Consider the following 22670-nt stretch of genomic DNA (forward strand, 5'->3'; position numbering starts at 1 on the left):
ATTGTTCTCTGTTACCCATGAGATTTGCCACAAGGAAAATATACCTGGATAACAGCTGGACCAAGAAGGATATGGAGGGCTTCCCTGGTGGCGCAGTGGTTGAGAGTCCACTTGTCGATGCAGGGGACACGGGTTCGTGCCGTGGTCTGGGAAGATCCCACATGCCATGGAGCGGCTGGGCCCATGAGCCATGGCCGCTGAGCCTGCACGTGTGGAGCCTGTGCTCTGCAGCGGGAGAGGCCACAGCAGTGAGAGGCCCGCGTACTGAAAAAAAAAAAAAAAAAAAGAAGGATGTGGAGACATGTAGAGCAGACATGAACCTAACTCAAAGGTTGGAGCCAAGGACAGCTGATACGTAGCCAGAAACAGAACTGTTCCAGCTGACTTGCAAACCCTTGAGCAAGAAAAATATATGCTTACTGTAGGCCACTGAATTCTGGGGTGATTTTTTATGAAGCATTGCTGTAGCAATAGTTGACTAATACATGCAATACATTATGATTTTGTGGGTGAAAACAATCAAGGTGAGTAGTTTAATTAAAGTTCAGTGTACAAACTCCAACTTTCCTTAATTTAGAACAAAGACAGTAAAAGGGTTTCCCAGAATTCTATAAATTTCTCTAATAAATTATCACAATAGATTATCATTTATAATTTGTTAAAATACACAAAATCAGACAGCTACAAAATAAATAAAAAATACCAGAATATTTTCAGGTTAGAATAGGATTGTAGACTGTTGTATATGCACATATACTTTGTAAATACACTGAAAAGACAACGTCTGTATAAAAAAAAAGTTCTTTTGTGATAATACTCAACTTTTTTTTTTTCCCTCAACATTTTAGGTTTATCATCCAACTATATGGTAGCAAGTATTTCATCTATTTTTCATAAGAAGTTTTGAAATGGTTCCACATTGGACAGTAAGTTAACGTTTTGCCATGATTTAGCCAATTTTATTTCCCATTTCAAGAGAGATTTCTCAATATTGCTCATTTGAAATTATCCAGTGTATCCAATAAAAAAAATTAAAATGAAAATATGCATACAAACTGTCTTTTTCTAAGTTACCAGAAAATAAAACACAAAGTTAATTTCCACTAAAATCTAATTTTAAAAATTCAATTCAAAATTCAAAAAAAAATTCCAATTTTGTTTGTTTATTTTGTTTTGCCTTTTGCTTCATGGGCAACCACAACAGTCTTATTTGGGTGCTTATGAGATTTCTGGATACTTTCTTCTTCAGCTATCTAAGAATAACATCTCAAAATTTGAATTAAACCAGCCTCAATTTCCTCATGGCTCTCACACTCCAAAAATTCTAAAAGGATAACACCATTTCTCTAAAATTAAACTTAATGCAATCTCTGTAATTCATTTCCAAAAAAAAAGTGATGATTCAGTGTTACTCAGAAGTGGGTATAGATGAAAAACACGAGAAAGAAGAAAATAATTTAGGGCTTCAGCCTTCACAAAATGCCAGTCAGTACCTATTGTTCAGAATTTAGTGGGAAAAATCACCCACCAAAATGTTAGTGTGACATCTTGTTTAAAAAAGTCATGCATCCATACTCACTTTCTCTCTCAGTATTTGAAATGGCTCTGTTTTTGCCCAGGTGTAAATTTTTGCAAAGGTGAATATTCTTGCCTCTTGTGCTTCCCTGAAGTTCCTGCATTCCCTTGGTTCCCCCTCATATATTCACAAACCTCTATACCTACATAGTCCTTTATACTCTGAATTCAAGGCACTGTACAGTTGAAATGAATATGAGAATTCTATAGGGAAACCGAATATATTTAAATCTATTACCAAGATGTCCCAATATGAAACATAAGACTCTGATACTCCTCAAAGTCCCAACGGCCCCTTACGTTCAGGTTTCTCTGTATTTCCTTGTCTAGAAAGACCACACATTGTAATGGAGTGGGACCCTGTGGGGCTTTCCTAGGACAGATGCTTGCCCCCAACCCCTGCCATGTCCTCTGCCTGCCTCTTGTTTGTAGAAAAACTTTAGCCTCCTAGACCTTCCTGGAGTGAAAATAAAGGAAAAGAGTCAAGCAAGACAAAATAATAATAGTTTAGCCATTAAACAAAGTCAAGGACATTTAGTTCCTCCTCAAGGGCTATAGATAATATTCTGAGCCATGTCCTTTGAGCTGTTTTGTAGTTGCTGAACCACCACTGGGTGGAAGAATTTAACTGTATGTTGCCCACAAGCATGTGGACCCCAGACTGTTTGGAAAAAGAAGGTTGATAATGTTGACTCCCAAAATCCACCCAGTTACCTCACCACCAACCAATCAGAAGAATGTCTATGAGCTGATCATGCACCCCACAAACCCCCTCCCTCACCCTGTCTTTAAAAACCTTTCCCTAAAAGTCATTAGGGAGCATGGGTCTTTTAAGCACTAGCTGCCTGGACTCCTTGCTTGGCCAGTGGACACAAGTTTGGTTCGGTAACAACATCATTTTTATTTTGTCTCCATGTTGATGAGTTTGCTGCATATTCTTAAAGAATAATTCCAGGTGCATGATTCCTGTTGCCTAAGATGTTTTTCTCCTTATCATTTCTCTGTTTGAGAATCACTTGCCACACTATTCCCAATCAAACTGCTTGGCTTCAGATCTTGAGGAAGCAAAGGTCTAATGAGAATCTCTACAGGTTATGCTGTACTATGCATGACAAAATCTTTTCAGTCTGTTATTTTGTAATTTATTTTTAATTTCACAGGACTCAAGTAATTTGAGCTATTTCAAAGACATCAGAAATATTTCTGTCTACATTCTTTCCTAGTGTTATGGGTTGAATTGTATCCTCTCAAAAGTTGTTGAAATCCTAACTCCTAGTACCCGTGAATGTGGCCTTATTTGGAAGTAGAATCTTTGTAAATGAAGTTAAAATGAGATCATTAGGATGGATTCTAGTCCAATATGACTGGTGACCTTATAAGAAGGGGAAATTTGGACACAGAGATGGACATCTATAGAAGAAGACAGTATGCAGACACAAGGATTATGCCATCCACACACCAAAGATGGCCTAAGGCTACCAGGAGATAGGAGAAAGGCATGGAGTAAACTCTCCCTCACAGTTCTCTGTAGAACCCAACCTTTCTGACTCTTTAATTTCAAACTTTTAGTAGCTGCCAGAACCTCAAGACAATATATGTGTATTGTTTAAGCCACTGAGTTTGTAGTATTTTTGTTACAGCAGCCACAGGAAACTAATACACTTCTGAATAAATGTTTTGTGTATTTCATTAACTTTTGTTAGTCTCCTACACTTCTCAAGCAGGACCTGATAAATTTTTTAAGTAGATTACTACTTTTAACTTTAGTTCCATTACTTTTCTACCTGATCCAGGAAGAACACTATTTGCAATTGAGGGATCATCTTTCCCTTTGCTTTCCTTTTGCTTTGGGTCCAGATGTTTTATTCATGTATTCTTCCTAATTCTACCTTACAAGTATCTTAGAGTGAGAGATACAATTTTTGAATTCTGAATGTGAAGAAACATCCACTTATCTCAAAAAAAAAAAAATTCCTCACTTCCCCAAATAGGCTAATTCCACTGTGAAGGTCATCAACTACTTGTCCAGAACTCCAAAAAACTAGATTTAATTTCTCATTTCATGTTTTGCTTAACTTTAATATCTCATCATCCAGAAAGTTTCACTTGTAGTCTGGCATTCCCTTATGGAAAAAGAATGACCTGCTTTCCAACTTAGGATTCTATTTGTATTTTACTTTATTTAGGATTCTTTTTTTTTTTTAAAATCAAGAAACTCAACAAATGTGTGAATTTAATTCTGATATTTTCAAACTTTCTTTCTGAGATGTGTCCAAACCTTACTTGGTAAACTAGTGCAATTGTTCCTATAAACAAAGAACACTGTTAGAGGATATAACTTTATACATTTCTGCCTCCCACTCTTCTTATGGAAGATTTCCACATTTTTTAATGTTGCCAACGTCTTAACTTTTTCTTCCTATATGAAATCTCATTGAGTTCTGATCCAGAAAGAAAGTAGCTTTAACTTTGCTAGTTTTTTTTTCATTTTTCCAGCTTTATTGAGACTTTTTTTTTTTTTTCGGTAAACAGGCCTCTCACCGTTGTGACCTCTCCCGTTGCAGAGCACAGGCTCCGGACACACAGACCCAGCGGCCATGGCTCATGGGCCCAGCCGCTCCGCGGCATGTGGGATCTTCCTGGACTGGGGCACGAACCCGTGTCCCCTGTGTTGGCAGGCGGACTCTCAACCACTGCGCCACCAGGGAAGCCCCTATTGAGATATTATTGACATAACATACTTTGCTAGTTTTTTATTTCAAAAGCAGTCAAGTATGGGGACATTATCCTTCTTTTCTATTTTGTAGATTTATATTTGAGAACGTCACCTTTTTTTCTAAGCAAATCTCTTTTCTTCTTTTGCTAAATAACATGCCTTCCTTTGCTTTTCTTTCATTTTCAATACAGTTTCAACTCTGACTAAAAAAAATAAACTGCTTTTTAAAATCATTTCATTCTTCACTATGTCTCTGTGCAATCTTAAGTCCAACTGACAAAGTATTAAGAGAACACTATTTTAAAATTATCACTTAGCCCTTGGGTTTATAATAATGACACTGATATTTTTTTCTGTCACACCTTAGTGGTATAATTTCTCATGGTATCAAATTTCTGTTCCACATTATCTGTTCACTGAACAAATACATCCCACTGTGATGTTGATTTATCCACAAACTGTGGGTTCCTGAAATCCACAACTGTACTCTCAGGGAATGTCAGAACTAGTCTGAAAACATGGTATGTGGGAGATGACTGCAGGAGCTTCTGTGAATGCCACAGGGATTTAAAGTCTACTCTTAAGGCAATGTCTGCCTTGGCCTTGAATGTTATTCATAGATATAGAGGAAAACAAAGTTGAGCAAAGCCAGGCCCCATGCTTCTGCATATCAATTTCTTAAATTTTATATATTCCCAAAGTCACGTATTTGCACTCTGCTTTCCTAAATTTGTTTTATTGTTTGTTTTCATTTAAAGTTTCATTTTGCATACCTGGGTAAGAAAAACAAAAACAGAGTTAGCATAAAATCTATTCAACTGCTATCAAAGAATCTGCCTATATTTGTCTCTTCTGAGATAAGAATAAAAATATTTTTGCCAATAATACAGCAATAGACTGTTTATGATCTCACCTCTGCCACAACAGAGTCTTCAGGTTTTTCTCACAAAATTTTCTCCACAATTAATGTATTCTTAAATATATTCAGATGATCCCACATCAACCCCTGACATGTAAATTGTTCAGATGGAATATGACTACCTCATCTTTGTAATTTTCTTTCTCCCACGTCAAGAGGAAAACAAACTAAAAATTTTTAAGGGCTTTGCAAATTTTGATCTCTTTCCTCTGCATGTGACTACCTCATCCATCTCAGATTTCTCTGGATTAAGTTGGCTGTTGACCAGTAGTAAGAATCTTATTTTCGCTCACTGGAATCCCTGCATTTATAACTTTCCAAACTAAAGTTACATTTATATCGCTGCAATAAAATAAAAGGCCAATCTTATGTACATCCCCAATAATAAAGTACACAGTAAGACATTTCCCTTACTTCAGGAGTTTCGGTGTCTTAAGTAACCTAGCTCCTGACCCCCTGAGCCTGCTGTACTTAGCTCAGAACTTGAGAGTAGCTAAGCTTAGTATTAATGTGAGGAAATGATAACAGTGAGTAAACGAGTAGGACATCAAAGAAAAAAATGTAAAAATATAAGGTCACTTATTTGGATCAACAAATTCAGAAACAGGGAAGTTAAAGAACAGGGAAGAATGAGTTTAAGGCACCATAATTCTGTCTGCTGTCTTAGCTTCTCAGTGTAGATATAATCTCCTGAGTGAGGAGACAGTAAGAGCAGCAAAAATTATGGATAATGATGTTTGTTCTTCCTTATGAGGAGAGGGGACAAAAAACGACCATGTTACTCACCTAAAAATTTATTCTTGAACAGCAAAAAAGTATTACATACATATTAAGAAATTGATATTATTGAACATTTCAATGGAATTCATCAGAGACCAAGAAAAAGGAGGCAAATATCAATGTGATCATTATCAAAGGACACAAAAAAATTCATTTATTAGAATTACCTTTATTATTATTATTTTTAACATCTTTATTGGAGTACAATTGCTTTACAATGGTGTGATAGTTTCTGCTTTATAAGAAGTGAATCAGTTATACATATACATATGTTCCCATATCTCTTCCCTCTTGCATCTCCCTCCCTCCCACCCTCCCTATCTCACCCTTCTAGGTGGTCACAAACCACCTAGCTGATCTCCCTGTGCTATGCAGCTGCTTCCCACTAGCTATCTATTTAATGTTTGATAGTGTATATATGTCCATGCCACTCTCTCACTTTGTGACATTTTACCCTTCCCCCTCCCCATATTCTCAAGTCCATGCTCTAGTAGGTCTGTGTCTTTATTCCCGTCTTACCCCTAGGTTCTTCATGATACCTTTTTTTTTTTCTTAGATTCCATACATATGTGTTAGCATACGGTATTTGTTTTCCTCCTTCTGACTTACTTCACTCTGTATGACAGACTCTAGGTCTATACACCTCACTACAAAAACTCAGTTTCATTTCTTTTTATGGCTGAGTAATATTCCATTGTATATATGAGCCACATCTTCTTTATCCATTCATCTGTTGATGGACACTTAGGTTGCTGCCATGTCCTGGCTATTGTAAATAGAGCTGCAATGAACAATGTGGTACATGACTCTTTTTGAATTACGGTTTTCTCAGGGTATATGCCCAGTAGTGGAATTGCTGGATCACAAGGTAGTTCTATTTGTAGTTTATTAAGGAACCCCCATACTGTTGTCCATAGTGGCTGTATCAATTTACGTTCCCACCAACAGTGCAAGAGTGTTCCCTTTTCTCCACATGCTCTCCAGCATCTATTGTTTCTAGATTTTTTGATGATGGCCATTCTGACAGGTGTGAGATTGTATCGCATTGTAGTTTTGGTTTGCATTTCTCTAATGATTAATGATGTTGAGCATTCATTCATGTGTTGTTGGCAATCTGTATATCTTCTTTGGAGAAATGTCTATATAGGTATTCTGCCCATTAGGTTGTTTGATTTTCTGTTATTGAGCTGCATTAGCCGCTTGTAATTTTGGAGATTAATCCTTTGTCAGTTGCTTAATTTGCAAATATTTTCCCCCATTCTGAGGGTTGTCTTTTGGTCTTCTTTATGGTTTCCTTTGCTGTAGAAAAGCTTTGAAGTTTCATTAGGCCCCATTTGTTTATTTTTGTTTTTATTTCCATTTCTCTAGGAGGTGGGTCAAAAAGGATCTTGCTGTGATTTATGTCATAGAGCTTTCTGCCTATGTTTTCCTCTAAGAGTTTGATAGTCTCTGGCCTTACATTAAGATCTTTAATCCATTTTGAGTTTATTTTTGTGTATTGTGTTAGGGAGTGTTCTAATCTCATACTTTTACATGTACCTGTCCAGTTTGCCCAGCACCACTTAATGAAGAGGCTGTCTTTTCTGCACTATATATTCTTGCCTCCTTTATCAATGATAAGGTGACCATATGTGCGTGTATTTATCTCTGTGCTTTCTATCCTGTTCCATTGATCTATATTTCTGTTTTTGTGTCAGTCCCATATTTTCTTGATTATTGTAGCTTTGTAGTATGGTCTGAAGTCAGGGAGCCTGATTCCTCCAGCTCCGTTGTTCGTTCTCAAGATTGCTTTGGCTATTCGGGGTCTTTTGTGTTTCCATACAAATTGCGAAATTTTTTGTTCTAGTTCTGTGAAAAATGCCAGTGGTAGTTTGATAGGGATTGCATTGAATCTGTAGATTGCTTTGGGTAGTAGAGTCATTTTCACAGTGTTGATTCTTCTCACCCAAGAACATGGTATATCGCTCCATCTATTTGTATCATCTTTAATTGCTTTCATCAGTGTCTTATAATTTTCTGCATACAGGTCTTTTGTCTCCTTAGGTAGGTTTATTCCTAGATATTTTATTCTATTTGTTGCAATGGTAAATGAGAGTGTTTTCTTAACTTCTCTTTCAGAATTTTCATCATTAGTTTATAAGAATGCCAGAGATTTCTGTGCATTAATTTTGTATCCGTCTACTTTACCAAATTCATTGACTAGCTCTAGTCGTTTTCTGGTAGCATCTTTAGGATTCTCTATGTATAGTATCATGTCATCTGCAAACAGTGACAGCTTTACTTCTTCACTTCCGATTTGGATTCTTTTTATTTCTTTTTCTTTTCTGATTGCTCTGGCTAGAACTTCCAAATCTATGTTGAATAAGAGTGGTGCGAGTGGGCAACCTTGTCTTATTTCTGATCTTACTGGAAATGGTTTCAGTTTTTCACCATTGAGGATAATGTTGGCTGTGGGCTTGTCATATATGGCCTTTATTATGTTGAGGAAAGTTCCCTCTATGCTTACTTTCTGCAGGGTTTTTATCATAAATGTGTGTTGAATTTTGTTGAAAGCTTACTCTGCATCTATTGAGATGATCATATGGTTTTTCTCCTTCAATTTTTTAATATGGTGTCTCCCATTGATTGATTTGCATATATTGAAGAATCCTTGTATTCCTGGAATAAATCCCACTTGATCATGGGGTACGATCCTTTTAATGTGCTGTTGGATTCTCTTTGCTAGTATTTTGTTGAGGATTTTACATCTATGTTCATCAGTGATATTGGCCTGTAGTTTTCTTTCTTTGTGACATCTTTGTCTGGTAATGGTATCAGGGTGATGGTGGCCTCATAGAATGAGTTTGGGAGTGTTCCTCCCTCTGCTATATTTTGGAAGAGTTTGAGAAGGATAGGTGTTAGCTCTTCTCTAAATATTTGATAGAATTCGGCTGTGAATCATCTGGCCCTGGGCTTTTGTTTGTTGGAAGATTTTTAATCAGTTTCAGTTTCAGTGCTTGTGATTGGCCTGTTCATATTTTCTATTTCTTCCTGTTTCAGTCGCGACAGGTTGTGCATTTCTAATAATTTGTCCATTTCTTCCAGGTTGTCCATTTTATTGGCATAGATTTGCTTGTAGTAATCTCTCATGATCTTTTGTATTTCTGCAGTATCAGTTGTTCTCCTTTTTCATTTCTAATTCTATTAAGTCTTCTCCCTTTTTTTCTTGATGAATCTGTCTAAAGGTTTATCAATTTTGTTTATCTTCTCAAAAAACCTGCTTTTAGTTTTATTGATCTTTGCTATCGTTTCCTTCATTTCTTTTTCATTTATTTCTGATCTGGTTTTCATGATATCTTTCCTTCTGCTAACTTTGGGTTTTTTTTTTTTTTTCTTCTTCTTTTTCTAATTGCTTTAGGTGCAAGGTTAAGTTGTTTATTTGAGATGTTTCCTGTTTCTTAAGGTAAGATTGTATTGCTATAAACTTCCCTGTTGGAACTGCTTTTGCTGCATCCAATAGGTTTTGGGTCGTCGTGTCTCCATTGTCATTTTTTTCTAGGTATTTTTTGATTTCCTCTTTGATTTCTTCAGTGTTTACTTCGTTATTAAATAGTGTAGTGTTTAGCCTCCATGTGTTTGTATTTTTTACACATCTTTTCCTGTAATTGATATCTAGTCCATAGCATTGTGGCCGGGAAAGATACTTGATATGATTTCAATTTCCATAATTTTACCAAAGCTAGAATTGTGACCCAGGATATGATCTATCCTGGAGAATGATCCATGAGCACTTGAGAAAAATGTGTATTCTGTAGTTTTTGGATGAAATGCCCTATAAATATCAATTAAGTCCATATTGTTTAATGTATCATTCAAAGTTTGTGTTTCCTTGTTTATTTTGATTTTGGATGATCTGTTCGTTGGTGAAAGTGGGGTGTTAAAGTCCCCTACTATGATTGTGTTACTGTTGATTTCCCCTTTTATGGCTGTTAGTATTTGCCTTATGTATTGAGGTGCTCCTATGTTGGGTGCGTAAATATTTACAATTGTTATATCTCTTCTTGGATTGACCCCTTGATCATTATGTAGTGTCCTTCTTTGTCTCTTGTAATAGTCTTTATTTTTAAGTCTATTTTGTCTGATATGAGAATTGCTACTCCAGCTTTCTTTTGGTTTCCATTTGCATGGAATATCTTTTTCCATCCCCTCACTTTCAGTCTGTATGTGTCCATAGGTCTGAAGTGGGTCTCTTGTAGACAGCACATATACAGGTCTTGTTTTTGTATCCATTCAGCCAGTCTGTGTCTTTTGGTGGGAGCATTTAATCCATTTCCATTTTAGGTAATTATTGATATGTATGCTCCTATTCCCATTTAATTGCTTTTGGTTTGTATTTGTTGTTCTTTTCCTTCTTTTGTGTTTCTTGCCCAGAGAACTTCCTTTAGCATTTGTTGTAAAGCTGGTTTGGTGGTGCTGAACTCTCTCAGCTTTTGCTTGTCTGTAAAGGTTTTAATTTCTCCATCAAATCTGAATAAAATGCTTGCCAGGTAAAGTAATCGTGGTTGCAGGCTTTTCTCCTTCATCACTTTAAATATGTTCTGCCACTCCCTTCTGGCTTGCAGAGTTTCTGCTGAAAGATCAGCTGTTAACCTTATGGGGATTCCCTTCTGTGTTATTTGTTGTTTTTCCCTTGCTGCTTTTAATATGTTTTTTTTTTAATTTAATTTTTGATAGTTTGATTAATATGTGTCTTGGCATGTTTCTCCTTGGATTTATTGTGTATGGGACTCTCTGTGCTTCCTGGACTTGATTAACTCTTTCCTTTCCCGTATTAGGGAAGTTTTCAACTATAATCTCTTCAAATATTTTCTCAGTCCCTTTCTTTATCTCTTCTTCTTCTGTGACCCCTATAATTCGAATGCTGGTGCATTTAATGTTGTCCCAGAGGTCTCTGAGACTGTCCTCAGTTCTTTTCATTCTTTTTTCTTCATTCTGCTCTGCAGTAGTTATTTCCACTATTTTATCTTCCAGGTCATTCATCCGTTTATCTGCCTCAGTGATTCTGCTATTGATCCCATCTAGAGTATTTCTTTTTTTTACTTTTTTTTCTTTTTTCAGTATGTGGGCCTCTCACTGTTGTGGCCTCTCCTGTTGCAGAGCACAGGCTCCAGATGCGCAGGCTCAGCGGCCATGGCTCACGGGCCCAGCTGCGCAGCATGTGGGATCTTCCCAGACCGGGGCACGAACCCGTGCCCCTTGCATCAGCAGGCGGACTCTCAACCACTGCACCACCAGGGAAGCCCCCATCTAGAGTATTTTTAATTTCAATTTTTGTGTTGTTCTTTGTTTCATCTTTAGTTCTTCTAGATCCTTGTTAAATGTTTCTTGCATGTTGTCTATTCTATTTCCAAGATTTTGGATCATCTTTACTATCATTATTCTGAATTCTTTTTCAGGTAGACTGCCTATTTCCTCTTCATTTGTTAGGTCTGGTGGGTTTTTACCTTGCTCCTTCATCTGTTGTGTGTTTTTCTGTCTTTTCATTTTGCTTATCTTACTGTATTTGGTGTCTCCTTTTCACAGGTTGCAGGTTCATATTTCCCATTGCTTTTGGTGTCTGTCCCCAGTGGCTAAGCTTGGTTCAGTGGGTTGTGTAGGTTTCCTGGTGGAGGGTACCTGTGCCTGTGTTCTGGTGGGTGAAGCTGGATCTTGTCTTTCTGGTGGGCAGGTTCACGTCTGGTGGTGTGTTTTGGGGTTTCTGTAGCCTTAGGATGATTTTAGGCAGCCTCTCTGCTAATGGTTGGGGCAGTTTTCCTGTCTTGCTAGTTGTTTGGCATTGGGTGTCCAGCACTGTAGCTTGCTGGTCGTTGAGTGAAGCTGGGTGCTGGTGTTGAGATGGAGATCTCTGGGAGATTTTTGCCATTTGATATTACGTGGAGCTGAGAGGTCTTTTGTGGACCAGTGTTCTGAACCTGGCCCTCCCACCTCAGTGGCACAGCCCTGATGCCCAGCTGCAGCACCAAGAGACTGTCCTCCACATGGCTCAGAATAAAAGGGGGAAAAAATAGAAATAAAGAAAGAAGGAGGATAAAATAAAGTAAGATAAAATAAAATAAAGTTATTAAAATAAAAAATAATTATGAAAAAAAAATTTTTTAAGTAAAAAAGAAAAAAAATCTGGGCGGTCAGAACCCTAGGACAAATGGTGAAAGCAAAGCTATACAGACAAAATCTCACACAGAAGCATACACATACACACTCACAAAAAGAGGAAAAGGAGAGAAAATAATATATCTTGTTCCCAAATTCCACCTCCTCAGTTTGGGATGATTCATTGTCTATTCAGGTATTCCACCCATGCAGGGTACATCAAGTTGATTGTGGAGATTTAATCCACTGCTTCCGAGGCTGCTGGGAGAAATTTTCCTTTCTCTTCTTTGTTCACACAGCTCCCAGTATTCAGCATTGGATCTGGCCCCACCCCAGTGTGTAGGTCGCCTGAGGGCGTCTGTTCTTCGCTCAGACAGGACGGGGTTAAAGGATCCGCTGATTCGGGGGGTCTGGCTCACGCAGGCCGTGGGGAGGGAGGGGTACGGATGCGGGGTGAGCCTGCAGTGGCAGACAATGGCATGAGGTTGTTCCAGCCTGAGGCTCGCCATGCGTTCTCCCGGGAAGTTGTCCCTGGATCACAGGACCCTGGCAGTGGCGGGCTGCACAGGCTCCTGGGGGGGCGGGGGGGGCGGGGGGGGCGTGGATTGTGACCTGTGCTTGCACACAGGCTTCTTGGTGGGGGCAGCAGTAGCCTTAACGTCTCATGCCCATCTCTGGGGTCCGCGCTGATAGCCGCGGCTAGCACCTGTCTCTGGAGCTCCCTTAAACAGCGCTCTTAATCCCCTCTCCTTGTGTACCAGGAAACAAAGAGGCAAGAAAAAGTCTCAGCTAGCCATGGAGCACTAGCACCTTCAGGCTGTGTTCACACAGCCAACCCCAGTCCTCTCCCTCGGATCCGACCGAAGCCCGAGCCTCAGCTCCCAGACCCCACCCGCCCCGGCAGGTGAGCAGACAAGCCTCTCGGGCTGGTGAGTGCTGGTCGGCACCAATCCTCTGTGTGGGAATCTCTCCACTTTGCCCTCTGCACCCCTGTTGCTGTGCTGTCCTCCATGGCTCTGAAGCTACCCCCCTCCGCCACCCGCAGTCTCTGCCCACGAAGGGGCTTCCTAGCGTTTGGAAACCTTTCCTCCTTCACAGGTCCCTCCGACTGGTGCAGGTCCCATCCCTATCCTTTTGTCTCTGTTTATTCTTTTTTCTTTTGCCCTACCCAGGTACGTGGGGAGTATCTTGCCTTTTGGGAGGTCTGAGGTCTTCTGCGAGCATTCAGTGGGTGTTCTTTAGGAGTTGTTCCACATGTAGATGTATTTCTTATGTATCTGTGGGGAGGAAGGTGATCTCCGTGTCTTACTCTTCTGCCATCTTCTCCAAACGCCCCCAGGTACAATGATTCCGGCCCACCGTCCCCACGACTGTTGCGGCTTCGGCCCCCGGGGCTTCTCCAGAGCCGACAGCCTCAGTGAGGCCGCCCTCTCCTCGGGCTCCAGGGCAGTTCCGTGATGGCGGAGGTAAGAAACCCCGAGCCGGGAGTCCTTTATTATTGATAATAATGTTATAATGGTGGCTTCTGAAGTACAGTAGAAATATCACTGACATTCACAGTCTAAGATAACTGTAGATGAATTTAAGTTAAATAACTTTCAACTCTGTTACCTTGCATGAACTGCTGATTCTTTCTGAATCTTAGTTTTTTTCATTGACAATAAGGGAATAATAAAATTAACTATCTCATAGGATCATCATGAGGACAACATAAAAATAGCTTATGTAAAAATTCTATTACAGTGCTTTGTATATTCTGCTGTTCTATGAACATTATTCACTTTTAGATAATGTTATATGTCTTAAATTCAGAGTAGCAATTGTGGAAAACTTAACTATCATATATAAAAACACACTATACAGATGTGTCAAGTTCTTTGTTGCTATTAATTTATACTTCCATAGTCTTGCTCTCCTAATATTCCTTAACCTTTTGTTTCAGCAAGACCAAAGAAGGGAGTCAGAGGTAGTGTCTTATTTCTAAACATTGGTTAAGTACATGATTCCCCTAGTATAGTGTCTAGTTAGTGAGAACTAGAAAGAATGATGGATAGGAGATATGCTGGCAAATGCACCTTGTTCTCAGCATGAGAGTCTCTCGATATATCTTTCCTTTAGCCATTAATACACAGTGTTTCTGCCATGTGCAATTTGACAGTACCTAACCTCAGCTGTAGCCAATATCTCTGGCTTTCTGGATAGGACCTTCTCTGAGGTCTCAACCTGGCCTCAACCTACTAGTTTTTTGTGTATTCAAGAACTGGACTGTGGGGGTGGTAATATGCACTGGGTGAACTGTGACCAATGGGCACTGGATACTGAGAGATAAATGATCCTTTTTCCTCTCAAGCAGGTAATTTCAAGTTACACTTTACATGGATCATTATATGTATGGGGGGGGCACACATGTGCTCTTACCAGGATTGAGTGATAGTTGTTGACAGAGTTTACCTGCACCGTAATGCAATCTTGTTCAATTGTAACTACATCTCTGTTTCACTCTTAACAAATTAGCAACCTGCACAAAAACATTTTATCAGGCTCTGTTCTCTGAAGAAAACAGCCTAAGCCACCCCAATATCTTTCTTTTTTTCTTTTTTGATGGTTCAAATAGTAAATTTTATATTATGTGTCTTTTACCTTGACTTTTTAAAATTTTATTGCAGTATTTTATTTTATTGCATATTTACAGTTTTGTGTTAGTTTCACGTGTACAGCAAAGTGAACCAGTTATGCGTGTGTGTGTGTGTGTGTGTGTGTGTGTGTGTATTATATATACATTCTTTTTCAGATTCTTTTCCCATATAGATTGTTACAGAATATTAATTAGAGTTCCCAGTGCTATACAGTAGGTCTTTATTAGTTATCTATTTTATTTATAGTAGTGTGTATATGTTAATCTCAATCTCTTAATTTATCACTTCCTCCACGTTCCCCCTTTAATAAACATAAGTTTGATTTTAAGATCTGTGAGTCTGTTTCTCTTTTGTAAATAAGTTTATTTGTATCATTTTCTTTAGCTTCCACATATAAGTGATATATGATATTTGTCTTTCTGTCTAAGTTCACTTATATGATAATCTCTAGGTCCATTCATGTTGCTGCAAATGGCATTATTTCATTCTTTTTTATGACACTGGTCAGAATGGCCATCATCAAAAAATCTACAAACAATAGATGCTGGAGAGGGTGTGGAGAAAAGGGAACCCTCCTACACTGCCGGCGGGAATGTAAATTGGCACAACCATTATGGAGAACAGTATGAAGGTTCCTTAAAAAACTAAATATAGAACTACCATATGATCCAGCAATCTCACTCCTGGGCATATAGCCAGAGAAAACCATAAGTTGAAAAGAAACATGCACCTCAATGTTCATTGCAGTACTATGTACAACAGCCAAGACATGGAAGCAACCTAAATGCCCATGGACAGAGGAATGGATGAATAAGATACATATATACTCTGATATTTTTCTGAAATTTAGTTATTAAAACCTATAAGGGTAAACTGAGGTTAACAGTGACCATCACTGAGCCAACCCTTAACAACTTCTAATCTACTTTCTGTATGGATTTGCCTATTGTGAACATTTCATATAAATGGTATCATGATATGTGGCATATAATATAATATTGTTGCTTTCACTTAGCATGATGTCTTCAAGGATTATCTATGTTGTAGCCTGTTTCACTACTTCATCCCTTTTTATGGCTGAATAACATTTCATTGTATGAATATATCACATTTTTTGTTTATCTATTTGTCAGCTAATGAACATTTGGATTGTTTCCATTTTGCAATTATTATAAGTAATGTTTCTGTAAAACCTTTGTGTAGATGTTTTTATATGGACATACGTTTTCAATGGTCTTTGATAAATAACCAGTAGTGAAGTATCTGGTAACTAACTCTATGTTCAACATTTTGAAGAACATTGAAACTGTTTTTCAAAGTGACCAAACCATTTTACAATCTTATCATCAATGTATCAATGTTCCAGTTTTTCTACATGTTTACCAATTCTTATTTTCTGCATTTAAAAATTTTACCCATCCTAGTGAGTGTGAATGATAATATCATTGTGGTTTTGATTTCCATTTCTCTAATGACTAATGATATTGAGTATTATTTCATGCATGTATTGCCCATTTGTATTATTTTTTGGACAAATTTAATGTACTATTTTTCTTTTGTTGCTTGTGTGAATATAAAATAATTCATCTTTTTTCAAAATTCTTAGTGTGATTGTAGTGGGGAAAGTTCTTTTTTTTAAAATGGATTTTGCAAAGCATTTGGTTACAGCCTTCAGAACAGCAGGGAAGACCTAGTGAGATTATACAATAATAATAATATCAATTCTAGCTCTTTATTATTTGAAAATGTTTACCATATAAGAAGGATGATGGGACAAATTCATTACTGGCTTCTGAGAGCTAATATTCAGGTCCTATGGCTCTGTTCTTTTACAGAGAAGGCAATTAGCTAAAGATATGTGGCTTGCCTAAGATCACCCAGCAAGTTATTGGCATAGTAAGAATGTGAACACATGGACTCTCAGTTCCCCATCTGTTTCCTAGTTCATTTGGCTGCTTTGTTAGGAGTGGGTATGTATGTATATTTATGTAGTGTTTTAGGAACAAGCAAAGGAATGGGGGTTGGTTTGTGCATTGTTTCAGATGGACACAGGGAAGTGGAAAGAAAAGTAATTTTCTTTCTTAATCTGCTAATAAATATATTTAAGGTGATTCTAACACTGAGAGAGAAGTAGGATAAATAATCATCCTATTTCAAAGCATCTGGATATGTAATTCTATATTACTTTAAATATAGTTAACCAAAACCTTGAAATATGTTAAAATATATACACTATGTGTTATATGTCATTATAAAAGTACTGGCTCTACTATAATGGGTAGTATAATAGTGTTATATACAGTAGGAAGAGAAAAATTGAGTCTGTATTCGATAGGCAGAAAATTGAAAACAGAGTCTCTTATTCAACATCTATAGAACACATTGTTCTAAACAAAGCTGAAAGCATAATGAAGGGACAGGTGGAAAGTAGAGAAACTAGAACAAGGAATTACTATTAGAGAAAGGAAGAGAGGAAAGATGAAAAGGATGATGCAGAATAGACCAACAGGAGGAAAAGAAAATAGGAGGTGGGGGGAAGGAAGGAAAGATCAATATATTTGCATGTCTTAATTCCTACAGCTTAGTCAGAAATAGTATTCAATGTTTTGTTTTATTATTTTCTTTAATTTCTCTTGGGAAGAGAGACATAGAGTAATATGGAATAAGAAGACAAAGTTGTATAAATATTGGTGGCATAGTCCTCAACTGTACCTTTGAGAGAATGATCAGCATAGATGTGTATATGAATTGTGTGTATGTCACCCCTACCTCCTCATCTTCTACCACCCACCTCCAGTACTGAAAGCAGGTACACAAATAAAGAAAAGGAATGCTATGGTCATTCCATCCATACAGAATATTCTCCTACCTCTCCAAGTGATGTCTCTCTCCCTCCAGCATCATGAAGCCCACAAGTGGGAGAATGATAATTGTATTTGTCATATTGTACAAATGTATGAGAACGTAATGACCTTAAGATATATATTACTAACGATGCTGCTCTTGTGTTTTTAAGAGAGGTCATTATATTCATTGTCTACCTCCCTTCTTTAGAGTAAAAATACACTTAGTGATGGAACCATTAAGGTAGAATAACATACTGATTCATATAAAACAATGGCACCTATACTCAGTGTTAACATGGTCTTCCTAATTTCAATTACCTCAAAGTGAGAAATTTTAAAGGGAAGAAATCTGAATGTTATTCATGATGACTATTCAGAATAGATTGCACTTTTCTATTAATTCAATTTTATCTTAAGTGTTTTAATTATTTTCATTAGAAGTGTTTCATTTTAGAAATGAAAAGTTCAGACCTATGTTAGTCAGATTAAGTATATTGGGAATTTCATAGTTAATTTTCATTTACTATGGTTGCTTATGACCAGATACAAAATTAGAAATAGTTAAGTAAATAATTACCAGTTTAATATATAAAAATTAGAATTGAAGAGTTTTGATAAACTTACACTACATCTTGATATAGGCTAAAACTACATTCTTTCTGTAAAGAAACCTCATAATCATCAGGAAACTTAGGTTAAAAAAAAAAACACCTGTTTATAGTTATGTAGCCATCATGTGAGTTCCTTGATTTTTGAATAAAAAACAAAATAGAAAAGTTATCATTACCTCTTAATCTTTTTAATTACTTAATGAATAAATTGTACTATTAATCAAATATAAGAAAGTTTAAATAAATTGATACTATAACTTGGGGAAATATTTAAAATCTAGACATAAAGCAGGAAAAAGTCAACACAGCAATACAGCTCAAAAATTAATAGTTTGCTATTAGACTCTAAAGGATATTATTTTATGTGAAGAACTATATTCGTTTAAATTTGGGACCCAGACTAATATGTTGGAGGTATTCAGCCTGACCTATCTGTATTCCCTAGGCCAACCTTGGCATTGAAATGTATCCTCCAGAGAATGCCAAATACCTAAGGTATTACTTAAAAATCTCCTTGTTATATTAAATAGTTTCTATTTTTACAATGTATGTGTCAACTTCAAGGATTTTAAGGTGATTCACAAACTTTAAATTAACAAGGTGAGTACGAATTTCAAAAACATGCCAAAGGGTAGAAATGAACATTTACTTTTGTTGAGTTGTAGCATTGAGCACAAAGGAGTGATTTGGCAGCAGTGACAAATGACAGCATCTGACACTCTGAGGGCAAACAGCTTCCAGGGAGAGTAAGATTCCAGTTATTTTTTCCTGCTAGATTGGGGGCTGTGGTGCCTCAGATAAGTGAATTTCAAGCCTCAGGCAGCTAAAACTCAAGGAAACGGAAGATAAATGGGTTTGGCAATGATGTCAGATGAAAGAGTACAGCTGGACTTATGGTAGCTTATTTTTATCTATCCCACTGTCTGCTGTTCCTCCCTAGAGATCTGCTTTATTTTTCTCTACCATTTTCTATCCAGGAGAGTTAATGGAACATACAACCTCAATAACACAACTAATCTGTGAAATAGACACAAAAAACTCTCCTAACAGATGTCTAGAATTACAGCACTGTAAGATAGGGATCAAGAATGTAGATTTCAGTACCAACTATATATTTTTTTCCAGGGAAAGTCACTGAACATCATTTTTTAAAGGGAAGAGTTGTAATATTTGATACACAAAATAACTTTTATCTCTACATTTCCATTGTTCTATCTCCTTTAATTTGTCATAATTTTCTACAGTTCTTGTCATTACATATGACAAGATTTCACTTGTTTCACCTTTCTTGGTCATCAGCTTTTTTCTTTACATTAGTTCTTTTAGATATAACATAACCCCAAATTCTACTCTGTATCTTTGCTTATACTGGAACTATAGATTTCTTTCCACGTAACATGCCAGATATTTTTATTAAAGTATACACTCTTTTTTTCTAGTTATCTATATGTAAAATACATTCATATGATATATTTCCAAGGATTACAAATAAATATTTTCCCACAATCACATACAGCCTGGTAATCCACATCAAATATGAAAACTAGTAGTTCTAAAATTTATGGAGGGTATTACTGAGCTTATATGAGAAATCCTTATATAAAGTCCCTACATAATAGCTCATGGAACAAAATATTTTACTCAATAAATCCCTCCCTTCCTCTAATCCTGACACTCAAAAGTTCCCTATACTAAAACTGCTGCAGAATTTTATGATGAACTACTTTACTATTAATTCCTACCAAATATGAAAAAATAAGACCATTATCCTTGCCTGTTCTAAGTTTCAAAATTATATCTTTTGCTTATCTTTATAGTACAGTTTCTGTTATTTTAATGAACTTTATAAATGTATCAGATGCTTATATGCTTTTAAATTCAATAGCCAACACAATTCAACTGCATCAGTGAGGCTACTACAACAAAATTTCACATTGTTTTGACATGTTATAGTGTCATTCAATTTGTATCTAAAATTATCCCAATGCTCAAAACGTACTATCATGCATTGCTTAAACTGAAAAATCCACCTCACTTTACTTTTATTATTCTTGGAAATTAAGTGAATTTTTTATATCTCTATTTTCAATAATATAACACTTTCCTGGGATGTATCAAAAAGTTTTCTTTCTAAGAAAAACAGGTGATAGTAAAGGATGAGCAGGTTTCAAGTACATTATGATACAAATAATTGCAGCGATTTTTAAGTAACTATTCAATAACATTACTTAACCTATGTCTATAAATTTGGAAACATAGTTGACATAGTTGCATTTCTTCACTTGTAAATTTCTAAAGAAGGCAGTAGAAGAACTAGAAATCTTGAAAGTAGGAATAACTATTATATAAATGAAAATGTTAAAAAATATAGTTTTGTAACCCCACAAATTCTAGCCCTATAGGTTTTTACAAGGGAATTCAACTCTAGTTTGGATGAACAGATAATCACTCTTTTACAGTAATTTTCAAAAATAGAAGAAAAGAGGAGAAAATTTTGTAATAAATTTTACTCTAATAAGGTAAATGCAAACCAAGAAAAGAGAATTATAGCCTAATTTTATATATTGACACAGATAAAAATATCTAAATGCAACACATCCCTTGATCTAATGGAAAATGAAAACTAGTTGGATTTGATCAAGTGAAATTTATTTCCAAAATGCAAAATTATTTTATTATCAAAATTTTTATCAACCAAAAATGGGCTATCTCATACAAATCAATATTATGCAAATAAGGGTAAATGACCAAATAGCACAGATCCTGGACCTGTTTGAGCATAATTTAATAATTTTATTACTTTATATTTTACTTAATAAGCTACTAAAAGCTTGTGAAAATAGGAGTAGTAGCATTTGCATGTTTCCTCTTTGTCTACTATATTCTACAGTTGAACAAATTACCTCTAATTGGGCTGGATATCACACTACAGGATAAAAACTTCAATTGCTGGGTTATAAGACTTTTAAGATGCATGATTGAGCAGGAGTTGTCAAAGCCTTGGGGTAAACCAAAATTTATTGCTTTAAGTGTTGGACTGTGGTTGTTTTCCTTGATTCTTTCAGAGGACAAAGCTTTTCTTTGGAGGTCAGCATGCTTTGTGAGTAGGCTAATACTTACCTTAAATATAACAAAAAAACTTATAAATTTTAACATTACTATTTTTTTTTAAAAAGTAGACTATATCTTTTAGAGTAGTTTTAGGTTGACAGCAAATGAACAGAAAGTACAGAGGTTTCCCATATATATCCTTGTCCTTACATATACATAACCTCCTCCATTATCAACACTCACCACCAGAGTAGTACATTTGTTACAACTAATGAATCTACACTGACACATCATTATCACCCAAAGCATGTAGTTTGCATTTGTGTTCACTCTTGGTGTTGTACATTCTATGGGATTTAACAAATGTATGATGGCATGTATCCACCATTATAGATAATACAGAAAAGTTTCACCGGCTTAAAAATCCTCTGCTCTCCTTGTTCATCCTTCCCATCCAAAAACCTTGACAATTACTGATCTTTTTACTGTGTACATGGTTTTGCCCTTTTATAAGATGTCATATAGTTGTAATAATATAGTATGCATCTTTTTCAGATTGGCTTCTTTCACTTAGGAATATGCTTCAGGTTCTTCCATTTCTTTCCATGACTTGATAGCTCATTTCTTTTTAGTGGTAAATAATATTCCATTCTCTGGATGTACTACAGTTTATTTTTCCTTTTAACTGACAAGGGACATCTCAGGTGCTTCCGTGTTTTGGTAATGAAGAACAAAGCTACCATAAACATCCTTGTGTTTATGTAAGTTTTTGTGTATGTAAGTTTGTGTATGTAAGTTTTTTGTGTGTATGTAAGTTTGGTTTTTTTGTTTGTTTGTTTGTTTGTTTTGCGGTACGTGGGCCTCTCACTGTTGTGGCCTCTCCCATTGCGGAGCACAGGCTCCAGACGTGCAGGCTCAGCGTCCATGGCTCACGGGCCCAGCCACTCTGCAGCACGTGGGATCTTCCCAGACCGGGGCATGAACCCGCGTCCCCTGCATCGGCGGGCAGACTCTCAACCACTGCGCCACCAGGGAAGCCCTGTATGTAAGTTTTTGATTCCTTTGGATAAAGCCTAAGTAGCATGATTGCTGGATTGTTTGGTAAGGGTATGTTTAGTTTTGTAAGAAACTGATAAACTTTCAAAGTGACTGTACATTTTTGCATTTCCACCAGCAATGAATAAGAGTTCTGTGCCTCCACATTCTTGTCAAAGTTTGGATGTTATCAGTGTTCTGGATTTTGGCCATTCTACTAGGTAAATAGTCATATCTCATTGTTGTTTTAATTTGCATTTCCCTGATGACATATGTTGTGGATCATCTTTTCATGTATTAATTTGCTATCTGTATATCATTTTTGGTGAGGTGTCTGTTAAGGTCTTTGGCCTTTTTTAATTGGCTGTTCTC

This window comes from Phocoena sinus, chromosome 18 (assembly GCF_008692025.1).
Source record: "Phocoena sinus isolate mPhoSin1 chromosome 18, mPhoSin1.pri, whole genome shotgun sequence".
NCBI classification, from domain to species: Eukaryota; Metazoa; Chordata; class Mammalia; order Artiodactyla; family Phocoenidae; genus Phocoena; species Phocoena sinus.